At 35.6% G+C, this 13,118-nt stretch overlaps 1 protein-coding gene across 1 annotated transcript in view; it reads left to right on the top strand.

Annotated features, from left to right (window-relative positions):
- The first annotated feature begins 11,025 nt into the window (after positions 1-11,025).
- The window catches only part of MGAT4C (MGAT4 family member C), a 641,457-nt gene continuing 639,364 nt past the window's right edge, over positions 11,026-13,118 (top strand). The window contains exon 1 of the mRNA XM_045588310.1: positions 11,026-11,335. The gene's annotated coding sequence lies outside the window, so the exon portion shown is untranslated. The remainder of the gene's footprint in view (positions 11,336-13,118) is intronic.

The raw sequence follows: 13,118 nt of genomic DNA, 5'->3' as shown, positions 1-13,118 counted from the left end.
AAACTAGACCACCAACTTACACCATGCACAAAAATAAACTCAAAATGAATAAAGGACTTAAACTTAAGTTGGGAAACCATAAACATCTTAGAGGAACCCACAGGCAGCAAAATCTCAGACATATGCCGAAGCAATTTATTTACTGATACAGCTCCTAGGGCAATGGAAACTAAAGAGAAATAAACAAATAAACAATGGGACTACTTCAAAGTAAAAAGCTTCTGCACAGCAAAAGAAACCACCAACAAAACAAGAAAGCCCACTGCTTATATATTTGAGAACATATTTGCCAATGTTATCTCTGATAAGGGTTTAATCTCCAACATTTACAGGCAACTCATACAATTTGCATGGCTGTGTTTTAAAGAGATTGAATTTGACATTTCCTGGTATACAATATGTCTTCACTCCAGTAGTGCTGAAGAATAGGCCTAACCTTGCTCTTCTAAGTAAGGTAGAGCCAGCTATTATTTGAAGTAATTTTATTTTCTTATAAAATTTGCATCTCCAGAATAGATTTACTGACTACCAAATCCTTGCTTTGAATTCTTAATTGCACTTTGTTTATAACTCTCTTATGTTATATCATGTTTTATATGTGTATATTTTTTCTCTCTCCTTTGATTGATTTTAGCTTTCTTGCTCAATTGCTTTTAAGACTTTGTAGGGATAGTTAGTATTTTTCTTTATTAGTTTAGCACCTGGATTGCCTCGCATTGATTTAATATAATTATTAAAATTTTCATGTAGCTGGTCAGTACTACAATATATAAAGATATTGGTATTTTTAGGCTTTTTCCTACATGAAGGTATAGTATGGTATGTTTCAATCAATATTAAACTAAAACTATTGTTTCTAGATCTGCTATCACTGACTTTGGGGAAGGCAACAAATGAAAAAGTAAAGAAGATTCAAGTACATGATCTCAAAATTCCTTTTATAAATTTAAATATATTCATTTATATATTTTCCATATGAAAAACTGTAAACCTACTTTTGTCCCACTTGGTATTTGTTGTAATTGTGAATTAAGAATTTAAAAGATTATTTACTTTAATATCTTTCACAACTCACTTAAATGTTTACATTTAGTATAAGCCTTATTGATATGTAAACTATTTAAACTACTTTATTTGTACCTAGAAATGTATTAAATATCATAATTACATACATAGCAAATAGCAATTCTGAAATCTGGGGGTAACTCAGAACTGTATTGGAAATTTGGGTTGAAAATTTATTGCCATAATATTCTACATATATTTTTATTGTAATTGAGGATGTATTTATTTTTTATGTGTACTTGCAAGAGGAGTATTATTTCAGCAATGGAGTTTAAGTTATCCCTTAGGTTGTGTTTATCTAGCTTATAAACTTCTTACTTTAATTATCTTTAAGTAATTTAAATATTTAAAAAATAAAACTTTCAAGTAAAATTTATTATTTATAATAACATCAATTATATTAAATCAGATATGTCACTTCTAATAGGATTAGCGATATTTTTTTTTCTTAAGCCATTTATAAATACAACTTTATTTTTATGGAAATCAGTAATAGATAACTGGGCTGGAGCTCTTATGTTTAGGATATTAATATAAGGAATAAGTAAGAAACATTTATTTGGAAGAGCAAAATATAGTTTGCTGATTTTTATGAATTTTTCTTCCAAGTTAAAGGTGTTTAAAAAAACTTTACAGTATTTGATGTATTTATATTTCAATTTTTTAAATACATAAAGTATTTGTATTTGTGCTTTTTAGTTCAATTTACGATGTAGTCCAAGTTTTAAATGTATCACAGAAAATGTTGCATTTTTTTAATATAATTATCAAGACTATTTTACTTTGAGTAAAACCAACCAAAAACAAAAAAAGTAACTATTTTCTAACTTGGTAAAATTATTTTTAATTTATAAATAAACAAAAATAGGAGAAACCAAGATGGCGGCATAGGGTAGACACCCGAATGCAGCCTACCACAACAAATTTGAATTTAGAACTGAAAAACAGGGGAGGCATTGCCCTGAAGCGCCAGATGGCTGGCTGAGAGGAGGCTCTGCCATCTGGGAAGGAGAGAGAAGGCACGCTGAACCTCAGGAACTGTGAAGGTACGGAGAACTGTATGCACGAAAAGGCGCTGGCTTAATCCCGGTGCGGAGAGGAAGGGCTGGACCGAGATTGCTGCTGGCTTACTCCCTGCACGCAGAGAGGGCAGGCCGGGCTGAGTTCGCTACTGTCTTACTCCTGGCGCGGAGAGGGCAAACAGCTAACACGGCTGGCTTTCTTGTCTGAGAGGAAAACAGAATCACCCTATTGCTCTGATAAACGGCCCCAGACAGGGAGAGGCCAGACTGTCAGGCAGTAGGCAGAGATCTCTTGGAGGTGTGTGAAGCCAGAGGCCATTACTGCGGGACTTGGGGAGGAGCCGAAGGGAAAACAAAGTTTGTCTGCACCAACCCGAGACTCCGCCCTACCTGTGGCTGAGCACAGAAGCTCTCCCAGAGGCTGGCTTTCTCTAAGGAGGGACTTGCAGGAATCCAAAGCTTGTCTGCGCCTTTACCAAAGAGGTGCGCGTGAGCCTGCAACCAATCTTCCAAAACTCTCCACGAACAGGACTTTTCTAAGGCGAGACTGACAGGGAACCAAAGATTGTCTGCGCCACCCAGAGATCACGCCCTATTCAAGCAGAGTACAGAATCCCTCCTAGCTGAGACACTGCTGATCCTCACAGCCAATTGGCTTGGAGATCAACGCTTCCCAGTGATACCAACAATAAGCAAGGCTTAACAACAAGACTGCACACACAGCCCACAAAGGGCTACACCAAGACTGTCCACTGCAGGTAACTGAGAAGGCTGTGCTACTGGGCTCTACCAGAACACCTAGCAAACAAAGCTATTCCATCAAATCAGGGAAACAACTAAAATGCAGACAAGAAGAAGGACACAAAGGAAGGAGATAGAGGAAAAGAAAAGATTGGACATTGAGTTCAAAACTACAGTTATAAGGTTATTCAACAATATCCTAAAAAAGGCCGATAAAATAAATGAGACCTATGAGGATATGAAAAGGGAGCAACTAGAAATAATAAGGGATCAACAAGAAATGAAGAAAACATTGTCTGAAATAAAAAATATTATATAGAGTCCTAAAAACAGACTGGAAGATCGCAAGAATCAAGACAAAGATTTAGAACACAAAGAGCCAGAGGACACTCCTCTGCAGAAGGGAGAAGATAAAAGAATCCAGAAAGTTGAAGATAGTGTAAGAAGCCTCTGGGACAATTTCAAGCGAACCAACATCAGAATTATGGGGATTCCAGAAGAGAGAGAGCAAGATACCAAAAGAGTACTAGAAGAAATAGTGACAGAAAACTTCCCCCACCTGGGGAAAGAAATAGACTTACAAGTCCAGGCAGCCCGCAGAACCCCAAACAAAAGGAATCCAAGGAGGACCATACCAAGACATATCATAATTAAAATTCCAAGAGCAAAAGACAAAGAGAGAATATTAAAAGCAGCAAGAGAAAAGCAGGTAGTGACTTATAAAGGAGCACCCATAAGATTGTCAGCTGATTTCTCAACAGAAACCATGCAGGCCAGATGGGAATGGCAAGAAATATTCAAGGTGATGAATAACAAGAACCTACAGCCAAAAATAATCTATCCAGCAAAGCTATCACTCAGAATCAAAGGACAGATAAAGAGCTTTACAAATAAAAAAAAGCTAAAAGAGTTCATCACCACCAAACCAGAATTATATGAATTGCTGAAGGAGGTTATTTAGGAAGAGGAAGAAGATAAAGATAAAAATTATGATCAACAAATACGTAGCTATCAACAAATGAATCTAAAAACCAAGGGAATTTAAAAATCTGATGAACAATATTAACTGGTGAATATAATAGAATCAGAGGTATGGAAGGGGAGTGGACTGACGATTCTCAGGGAAAAGGGGAGTGGGGGTGAGGGAAGAGACTGAATAAAAACTGTGCACCTATGGATGAGGACAATGGGGGATGGGGAAAGGACAGAGGGTGGGGTGGGAACCTGGTGAAGGGGAGCAACTGAGGGGGGGAAGAGGATCACATTTGTAATAATCTGAACAATAAAGATTTATTAAAAAAAACAAAACAAAAAAAATAGTTACTTTTAGGAAATAACTATATAAAATTTCTTTCAAAAATATTTTATTTGTAATATTAATATTAATATCAAGACACATTTGACTTATTTCTGAATATATTGTCATATTTTTTGCAATGATTTTTGAAACATCTTCTACTGAAGTCATCTTATAAATACATTCATTCTCTTTTCCCATCCTTTATTTCAGTTTCCCTTTGCACTTGTTATCTTGATTTATTCCTGCTATAGATCAGCCCTTCCACAGAGTTGGGATGATCTGGTGGGAGGGAGGATCTTAGTGCAGGGCTTCCTGACCTCATTCCTCTCATGCTCACCACCAGAGAAGGCATAAACTGTATTGTTAAAATCCCAGATAAGGACATGATTGGCCTATCTGCAATCAGGTCCTCACCCTTATTAAAATCAACAATAAGAACCAAGACTCAGAGTTGCATCCTTGCCAACACTTTATATTTTCTTTTTCCCAGAGGTAACAAATCTAATGAGATGCTATCTCATTGTGATTTTGCTTTGCATTTCTCTAATAATTAAGAATAGAGAACATCTTCTCTAGAGAAAAGTTTTTCCAAATTGTTTTTTAATTGGATTGTTTTCTTTTTAAATTGGATTGTTTTCTTTTCGGTTGCTGAGTTGTAGGAGTTCTTACCTACTTATCAGATATACTAGAGGCCCAGTGCATGAAATTAATTAATGGATATGGTCCCTAGGCCTGGCTGGCAATCAGGGCAGATCAGGGCCTTCGGCTGCCAACCAGGTCCAACTTCTGGCTGGGGCCTCCCTTCCCTGGCTGCTAGCTGCTGGCCAGGGCCTCCCTTCATTCTGAGTTGTCCCTAGAGACCTGATACACAAAATTCATGCATGGCCCGGGGGGGGGGGGGGGGGGGGGGCAAGGAGGTTTCCTCAACCTAGTCTGAAACGCCTCAAATTCAGGACCCCTCAGGGGATGTCTGACTGTTTTAGGCCGGAACCTGCAGGGCAACCCCTCTCACAATCCAGGACTGCTGGCCCTTAACTGCTCACCTACCTGCCTGCCTGATCTGTCTGCCTGCCTGATCACCCCTAACCACCTCTGCCTGCCTGTCTGATGCCCCTAACTGCTCCCCTGCTGGCCTGATCCTCCCTAACCACTCTCACCTGCCAGCCTGATCACCTAAAACCACCCTTGCCACTGTGGCTTTTTCTAGAAGGATTCCCAGAAGGACGTATGGAAGAAGTCCAGTCTATTCAGTCTAATTAGCATATTACCTTTTTATTAGTATAGATAGATGATTTGATTTTTTTTTTTTATCATTTTGTGAGTTGACTTTTTATTCTGTTAATTTTGTCATTTGATGCACAGAGGTGTTAAATTTTGGTGTAGTCCAATTATGTATATTTTATTTTATTGCAGATGCTTTTGGTATCATATCCAAGAAATTATTGCCTAATCCAATGTCATAAAGCTTTTATTTGTTTCCTTCTAAAAGTTTTACCATTGTAGCTCTTACATCGTATCTTTGATCCATTTTGATTTAATTTTTATATATGGTATAAGTATTCAGTTTCATTCTTTGCATGAGAGCATCTACTTGTGCCAACACTATTGGTTGAAAATACTGTTCTTTTTCTATTTAATGATCTTAGTGTCCTTAACAAAAATCATTTGACCATACATGTAAAGGTTTATTTCTGTAATCTCTCTGTTATTCTATTATTCTATATATTTATCTGTCTTTATGCCAGTAGCACACTCTTTAATAACTGTGGCTCTGTATTTAGTTTTAAAATTAGAAAAAATGAGGCTTCAAATTTTGATTTTTATATTCAAGATTATTTTGCTTATTTTAGATCTTTTGAGTCTCAATTTGAGTTTTAGGATGGACTTTTCTTGTTCTGCAAAAACACCTTTTTTTTTTATAGGGATTATATTGGATCTACAGATTGTTTTGAGTAGGTTGACATTTTAGCAATATTAAGTATTTTAATCCATGTTCATGAGATGTCTTCCCATTAAGTTGTGTTAACTTCTTCAGTAATATTTGTAATTTCAGTGAACAGGTCTTTTATCTCATTGGTTAAGTTTATTTTTAATATAAATATTTATTATATATTTTAAATGTAACTCATTTCTCATTACACAGCACTATCAGCTTAGAAAGATGTGCTGTATAAACTACTTTTTATTGAACCTCTAATAAATACTTTCAATCTACTACACTTACTCCTCTTGTTTATAAGCAGGATGCTGTCTATATTTTATTATTTCTTAATTTTATTTTGTTGCAACCATCTCTCATGCTGCAAGTGACACAGAATGGTAATTTTGTCCACCAGCTCTAGCAGAGCCAAATAATAGATGGAGAAAATTGCAGAGGAATAATATTTACTATTTTATTATAAACTGCAGCATCTGGGGGAAGAGAAAGCCAATGGTCAAAAACTCAGATTCCTTGATAGAAGGTTGTAGGTTACAGATTATATGGGACAAAATCACAAGGCATTGTGGGTCTTGAAGGGAGCTAATTGGGAGGAAGGTGAGAAAAGGATGATGAGTCTTTTCTTTAGGTCTTGAGGACAACTCTAAAATTATTTCCATTGTCCTTCTGTTTGGTTTCATGAGAAAGTAGCCAGGGAGCCATTTCACCTTTTGGCTCAAGAACTGAAACATAACTTAGGTCTAGATGTTGTCATTAGCCTGCCAGAGAATGGGGCCCTGTGACCATTAGGTCTATGTTACTGTCTTTTCCTGCCTTGGGGATTGCTGATTATGGAGGGGAAAGGCAAGGTCTATACATACACACACATAGAGAGAAACGATTTCTAGAACTTAATCAAAGTCATAAGAACTCTGAGTTTCATAAGGTTAGTCACCTTAATAATAACTTTTTAAAATAAATAAGTTATTAAAATAAAAACAGCTTAAATGTTGAGTTTATTTTGTTATAAAATAAGACATGATTTTGAACTGCTAGAGCTATTATAAAATCAAACTCAAAGAAAATGAATTATTAAAAAAATATGGTGGCCAAAAAATAAAAATCCTTTTTTATTATTGCTATTAAAATACACTTTAAATAAGATTAATTTTGTTGTACATTAACTTCTTTAATATTTAAATTAAAATTATAAGTCAGAGAAAATAAAGTCTACAAAAAAAACACACGAATTGAACAAAAAATATTAAAAAAACAATGTCTGTGTAGACCTATATTGGAACTATGCAATGCAAATCAAATACAATTCTTTCCCACACATTTTCATCATGTTAATTGAAGAGAACATGAAAAGTTAATAACAAAGTTTTAAGTTTATTTTTTTTTCTTTTTAAGATAGCAAGGGACTAGAAAGCAGAAGGTTAGAGCAAAACTGAAGAACAAAAAGAAAAAGGATAAATAAATTAAAAAAACAGAAAAATAAATGATGAAAAGAAAAAAATAGATATATAAAGAAATAGAGATATATAAAGTAAAAGAGGAAAATGGAAGGGTATAAATGAAGCTATTAGAAACACACACACACACACACACACACACACCACACATATGACAAGAGGAGAACTAAGCCATACAATATCCACAATAAACTCAAAGACATTGATATGCAGATATATGGAAAAATAAAAAGCTAAATTATTAAGGGAGAGAATAAAACTTAACATGAGGACCTAAGAGAAGAATGCAAAGGAAGGGAGGGAAGGGGATATTCCAAAAGGTAATATATATCTTACTTGAGAATTGACTTCATTGACTTGGTCATGAAACATCACATAAGAGATGAATATTAGTGCAGGGACAAAACTGGCTCTATGTGAGGGAATCAGGATGGTTTCAAAGAGAAAACAATATTTGAAAGGAATATCTCATGATATAAAGGAATGATCTAGTCACATAGTTCTGGTGAAAGACTATAGGTGGAAGAAGGTTTGGAAGTGCAGAGGTTTTAGAACTCAAATCCAATAATGTGATTGATTCCTCTTGTTTTCCTGACAGTGCAGTCTGGTCAGGGTAGTGTCAGTTGAGAAGGCTATGCCGTCACATCTTGCTGTTGGAGGAGGTCAGAGAGGACATAACAGTTGAACTGAGCACTGGACCCAGGCAATCAGAGGCTCTTCACATCCTCCTTGGTCCTTGGAATGTATGTTCTGCCCTCCATTCCCTCAGCCAGTAATTTTCAAGGACAGGCCAGTGAGAATGATATGCTGAGACAGTGCACAAGACTGCACCCCATAAATGCTTCTATCTAAACTTTTCAGTTTCTGGCAGGAGGTGCTCCAGAGACAATCCTAGTGTGTAAGTTCCCTTGCTTATTAACACTGCCACCTACAATAGGGAGTGGCCTGCCCCTTTCTTTAGTTTCTCTTTGCTCTTTGTGTGTAGGGAATAGTTTCAGATTTCACCCCGAAGCTCCCGAGTTTAAAAAAAACAAACAAAAACAACAATTACAGATCATTTTAAAGATTCCATACATTATTCTCAGGTAATGATGAGTAAGTAATTTTTTTCCAAGCAGGAGGGTGATAGGATTATGCATACTTAGAAAGAGAACTGGCAGCTGTGTAATAGGTATTGATGGGGGAAATTACTTGAAACAGGGAGCTTAAATAAAAGATTCTTTCCATGATATTGGCAAGAGATGATGAGGCTGGAAATAAGGCCATGAAAGCTAGAAATAACAAAACATATTTAAATAAGGTAGAATCAATAGATAAGGTGGCTATTACAAGTAAAGGGACAATTCCTAAATAGTATGACTACTAAGTGTCTGCTTCGCTAACAGGGTATGTGGTGATAGGTTTTACCTGACCAGCATGACATGAAGAGTGATCTTTCTAAAATGCAAATTTTAGATGATTCTCCATTTAGGTAACGGTAAAGTTCAAATTCCTTTATGTAGCACAACTAACTATTTCTTTACACCATCTCTTTCCATGCCCTCGATACCTCATTCTTTACTCCAGCCACACTGAACTACTTTTCCTTATCTCAATGTAATATGCATATTTCCCTTGGGGCTTTTTCTTACTGCCTGGAAATATTCATTATCCATTTAACCAAGGCTTACTTGTCTTTTTCTTATATGTTACATCCTACAAGAAACAGTTCCTAAATATTACAAGAATAGTTTAGGTATCACTCATATGTAATTGCATAGGCCCCTGAATTTATCATTGCAGACTAGTGTTAGTAAAATTGGCAGTTTCTAAAACATCTGGGATTTTTAAAGAAAGTATGTATCTTTTCACTACTGAAAGTACCTGTTGAATTAACTGGGATGCTCTGTGCAGATTTGTGCAATGCAGTTGGATATTCAATCAACTGTCAGCTATTATATATGTTAACTTTTATCCCTTTACATTTGCTGTATGTATCTTCAGCACTTAACATCATAGGTATTTTAAATATGGCAATTGAGAACAATAAGTAGTCTCTTCCCTCCCCCCTTTTCCTTTCTTCCTCTTCCTCTCCAGGTCTTTGAAATTGTGCTAGGTCTTTGAAAAGTACCAGGCAAACTATAGTTCCCAACTGGGATGCTGAAGTTACTTTTCTCTGATTCCATTGTGTTTCTTCTCCATCGATACCTACAGTGTTTCCACTTCCCAAAGAGGGAGATGGGCTGGAGGCAGTTGCTGTGATGTTTCATTTTTGTCTCTCCTTTTTCTTCTCCCATCATCTCTCCCGGTAAAGTGATCAGCTCCAGCTACAGGGTGGATGGAGGAAAAACAGAAAATTTGATTTACTTTTTCTCATGGTTCCCAGGTGAGTCTGTTGTCTTTGCTTCCCTCACAACGTGTGCAGGCCAGTTTTGTCATGGTAACAACAGTTTGCACATCAAACCATCAGACATAGAGCAGAATGTCATGTGGAAAGTTATGCAAGGAAAAGCTTGTTTTATTTTTGTAGCCAGTATATATATTTTCCTCCCCCTCAATTATGATGCTTTTAAGTATCCTTCCTGTATAATGTAAAAATTGTTTTATGTAGAAAATCCAAGTGAGGTAGGGCTGAGGGGGCAGGTGTGAGGTGGAAGAGGTTAATAGCGGGGAAGGAAAGGGGACACCTGTAATGTTTTCAACGATAAAGACAAATTTTAAAAAAGAAATGCAAGTGAAATTTTTGATAACCCTTCTATGTTTTGTGTTGCCAGTAACCAAGCAGAGTGCATTCTAAAAGAATTTTCCAATTTAGGGATAAGAACTCATATCACAGTGTATCACTCAATTGAAATAAACAGAATTCAAAAAATGGCATATTGTCATTTAGAAAGGGAATAATTTATGAAGCTTGATTTTATTTGGAACATCATATTTTCTTAAGAGGATATTCAGAATCAATATTTACTTCTTTGGTCATATATTAGGATTCCACATTCCCCCTATTTATTTTTATATATAACTTCTGAATTTTAATTGACATTTAAAAATGGTGCACCTCCATTTGGAACTTCATTACAACAAGTGATTGTTAATAAAATATTGTTACAATATTGGTACTGCAATAAAAATTTTTTTCTAAATATTGGAAAGTGCAATAAAATGGCTTTAAGACCTAAAGTGGAAGTTTTCTATATGTAAACAGTTGTTAAAACTGCAAGAAAGGTTATGATTTAATATGTTAGCTGAAAACTTGAATTGTTTCTCCCAGATAATATATATATATATATATATATATATATATATATAATGATAGTATGGATTCTAGACTGTGGTTTGAAAGAAACCAATAGGGAAAATAAATTTCATGCCACTAGCCACTTTAAAAACTAGATTTAGCAGCCGTCACATTAGCTTAGATAATGGGAGAATTTTTCTTCATTGAAAATGCTCTCTGTCGCTTAGGAAGAACTTACTGAGGCAGTCTGCCATCTAGCTTTTTCACAGAAAAACAGGCTTACAGACTGCAGATGAGAGAGTCTGGAGCAGAGACAATTTTAACTTAGCCATTCCTAATTTATCTCAAGCATTTTCAATTCATCTTCACTGCTCTGTGCACACAGGAACACCAGATTGCCATCCCTGGGGAACAGAATGCAGCCGGGGATCTAGAGAGCTGTCACATTCCAAGAAATATTTAAATTGTGCTGATTTTCTTCTGGTGAACTGAGCCCAGGGAATGAAACTCTTCAAGTCATAGCTTTGCGGGCAATAGATCAGAGGATATTGCCAGTTTTCTAATGGATTACTGTTATCGGGCAGGTTTTCTCTGAAGGTACGTAGTTATTTTCTCAATTCATTACCCTCTCCTATTTATCAGGTAATGATCTAATGAGCTGGGGATCCAAACCAGTAAAACAGAGAAAGATGTTAAGTCCTCCGTATTGCCTAAAGAATGGCATTTTATTGCTGCATGTTTATAGGTGAATAATTTGATCCCTTTTCTAAAGATTAGTAGGGTAGAGTTTCAATTGCCTTGTCAGCAAAATCAGACAAAACCAAAACAAAACCGTGCTGCAGGCTGCATTATCATAAGTTTGTATTAATTCTCTTGAGGGTTTTCTTTTGTAGCTGCAATGTATAGAGAAGAGAAATGCATACTTCTGAAACTCACTTTATTCTATATCTTTTTTTAAAATCTTTTTATTAACCATGATATTTTCTCCAGATATTTTCAAATACAAACTGTGTTTCAAAGGCTGTTATTAATTTTAGTGTCACTGATAGTAATTATATATATATATATACATGTATGAATGATAAATGTATTTAATTTAATGAAACTCCAGTAGGAGTCTTGTTGAGAATATTATGGCACTGTACTTTATTGGCTTTATAGATTTTTATTTTTGAGTTCAGAAGAATCTTATTAACATTAAAGATTTAGTTAAATATACATATTATGATAGTTTATTATTCAACTTTGTTCTGTGAAGCAAGTACCTCAGAATATCCATAGTAGTACAAAAAAAAAAACCCAAAAACTGTTTAGCAAAGTAAAATGTGACAAACTTCTGAATATTATCTAAACTAATAAAAATTGAGAAAGCCTTAGCCTAAAGCGAAAGTTAACTTATTGTACCTAGGATATACTACAACAAGGGGTGGATTCTGTGCCTGCTCTCTGCAAGTTAAATGTGTGTGTGCAGAGGAGTGATCTGTGTCACAGTGAGTGAGTGTAGCACAGAAAACAAACATATTGTAATCAGCATGAGTGTATGAAAACTAAAGAAATATTTTTAAATGAATTAGGGTGCTCGAGGCTGTTAAGTGTTTTATTGTATAAATGGGTTCAGGGAAACTAACCATGGTGTTGATATATTTTCCATGTAAAAATGGTGACTAGAATGGGTAGAATAAGAGGTATGTTTGACCTGGAGAACGGTGTGACTGCTGTCGTGTTTCGACTGGAACATAGAGTTTGTAGAACCATCAGTGGGTTAATCACAGGATTGGGAGTGGAAATGGTAGCTGAGCTCTAGGTGAGCACTTGTTAAATGTGTTCTTTCTTGGGAGCATTTGAGAGACCATTAGCAGAATACAGGGGAGGAAGAAGAAGATCAAGACGCCCAAATAGTAACTTTAAGTGCATTCTCTCGTATCCTCAGAGGGATTGTAAAAAAAAAAAAAAAAAAAAAAAAAAAAAAAAAAAAAGGAAGGATAATAGAGTTTTCTAAAAGTACTTAGAAGCACTTCTTTTTTCATGAATCTTACATGAATTGAGGAACAAAAGCTTAAATTTAGGTTTCCCTATGGATTCATCCATTTGGCAAGCTTTTCTGTCCTTTATGAAACATTTTCCTTCACCACTTAAGAAAAGAAGCCGTGTGCTTGCTCGCAGCCTGGTTTCTCCCCAGTAACTTGCAGCTCTAATTTAAACCTACAGAAGTATGCTCTTGGCGACTGCATGCACTCCCGAGTGTCTCAGAGTTTGACAATTCAATGACTTCTGCATGCCAACATCCATCTATTATTATTATTATTATAATTAGCTCTTTTGAAAATCTCAGACTATGCAAAAGTGGGAGAAAAAAGATGGTAACCTCAGGGAGCATATT

Source organism: Pipistrellus kuhlii, unplaced genomic scaffold, assembly GCF_014108245.1.
Source record: "Pipistrellus kuhlii isolate mPipKuh1 unplaced genomic scaffold, mPipKuh1.p scaffold_m20_p_3, whole genome shotgun sequence".
In the NCBI taxonomy this organism is placed as follows: Eukaryota; Metazoa; Chordata; class Mammalia; order Chiroptera; family Vespertilionidae; genus Pipistrellus; species Pipistrellus kuhlii.
The sequence above is the reverse complement of the archived record's forward strand: the minus strand, read 5'-3'. Positions and strand labels throughout refer to the sequence as shown.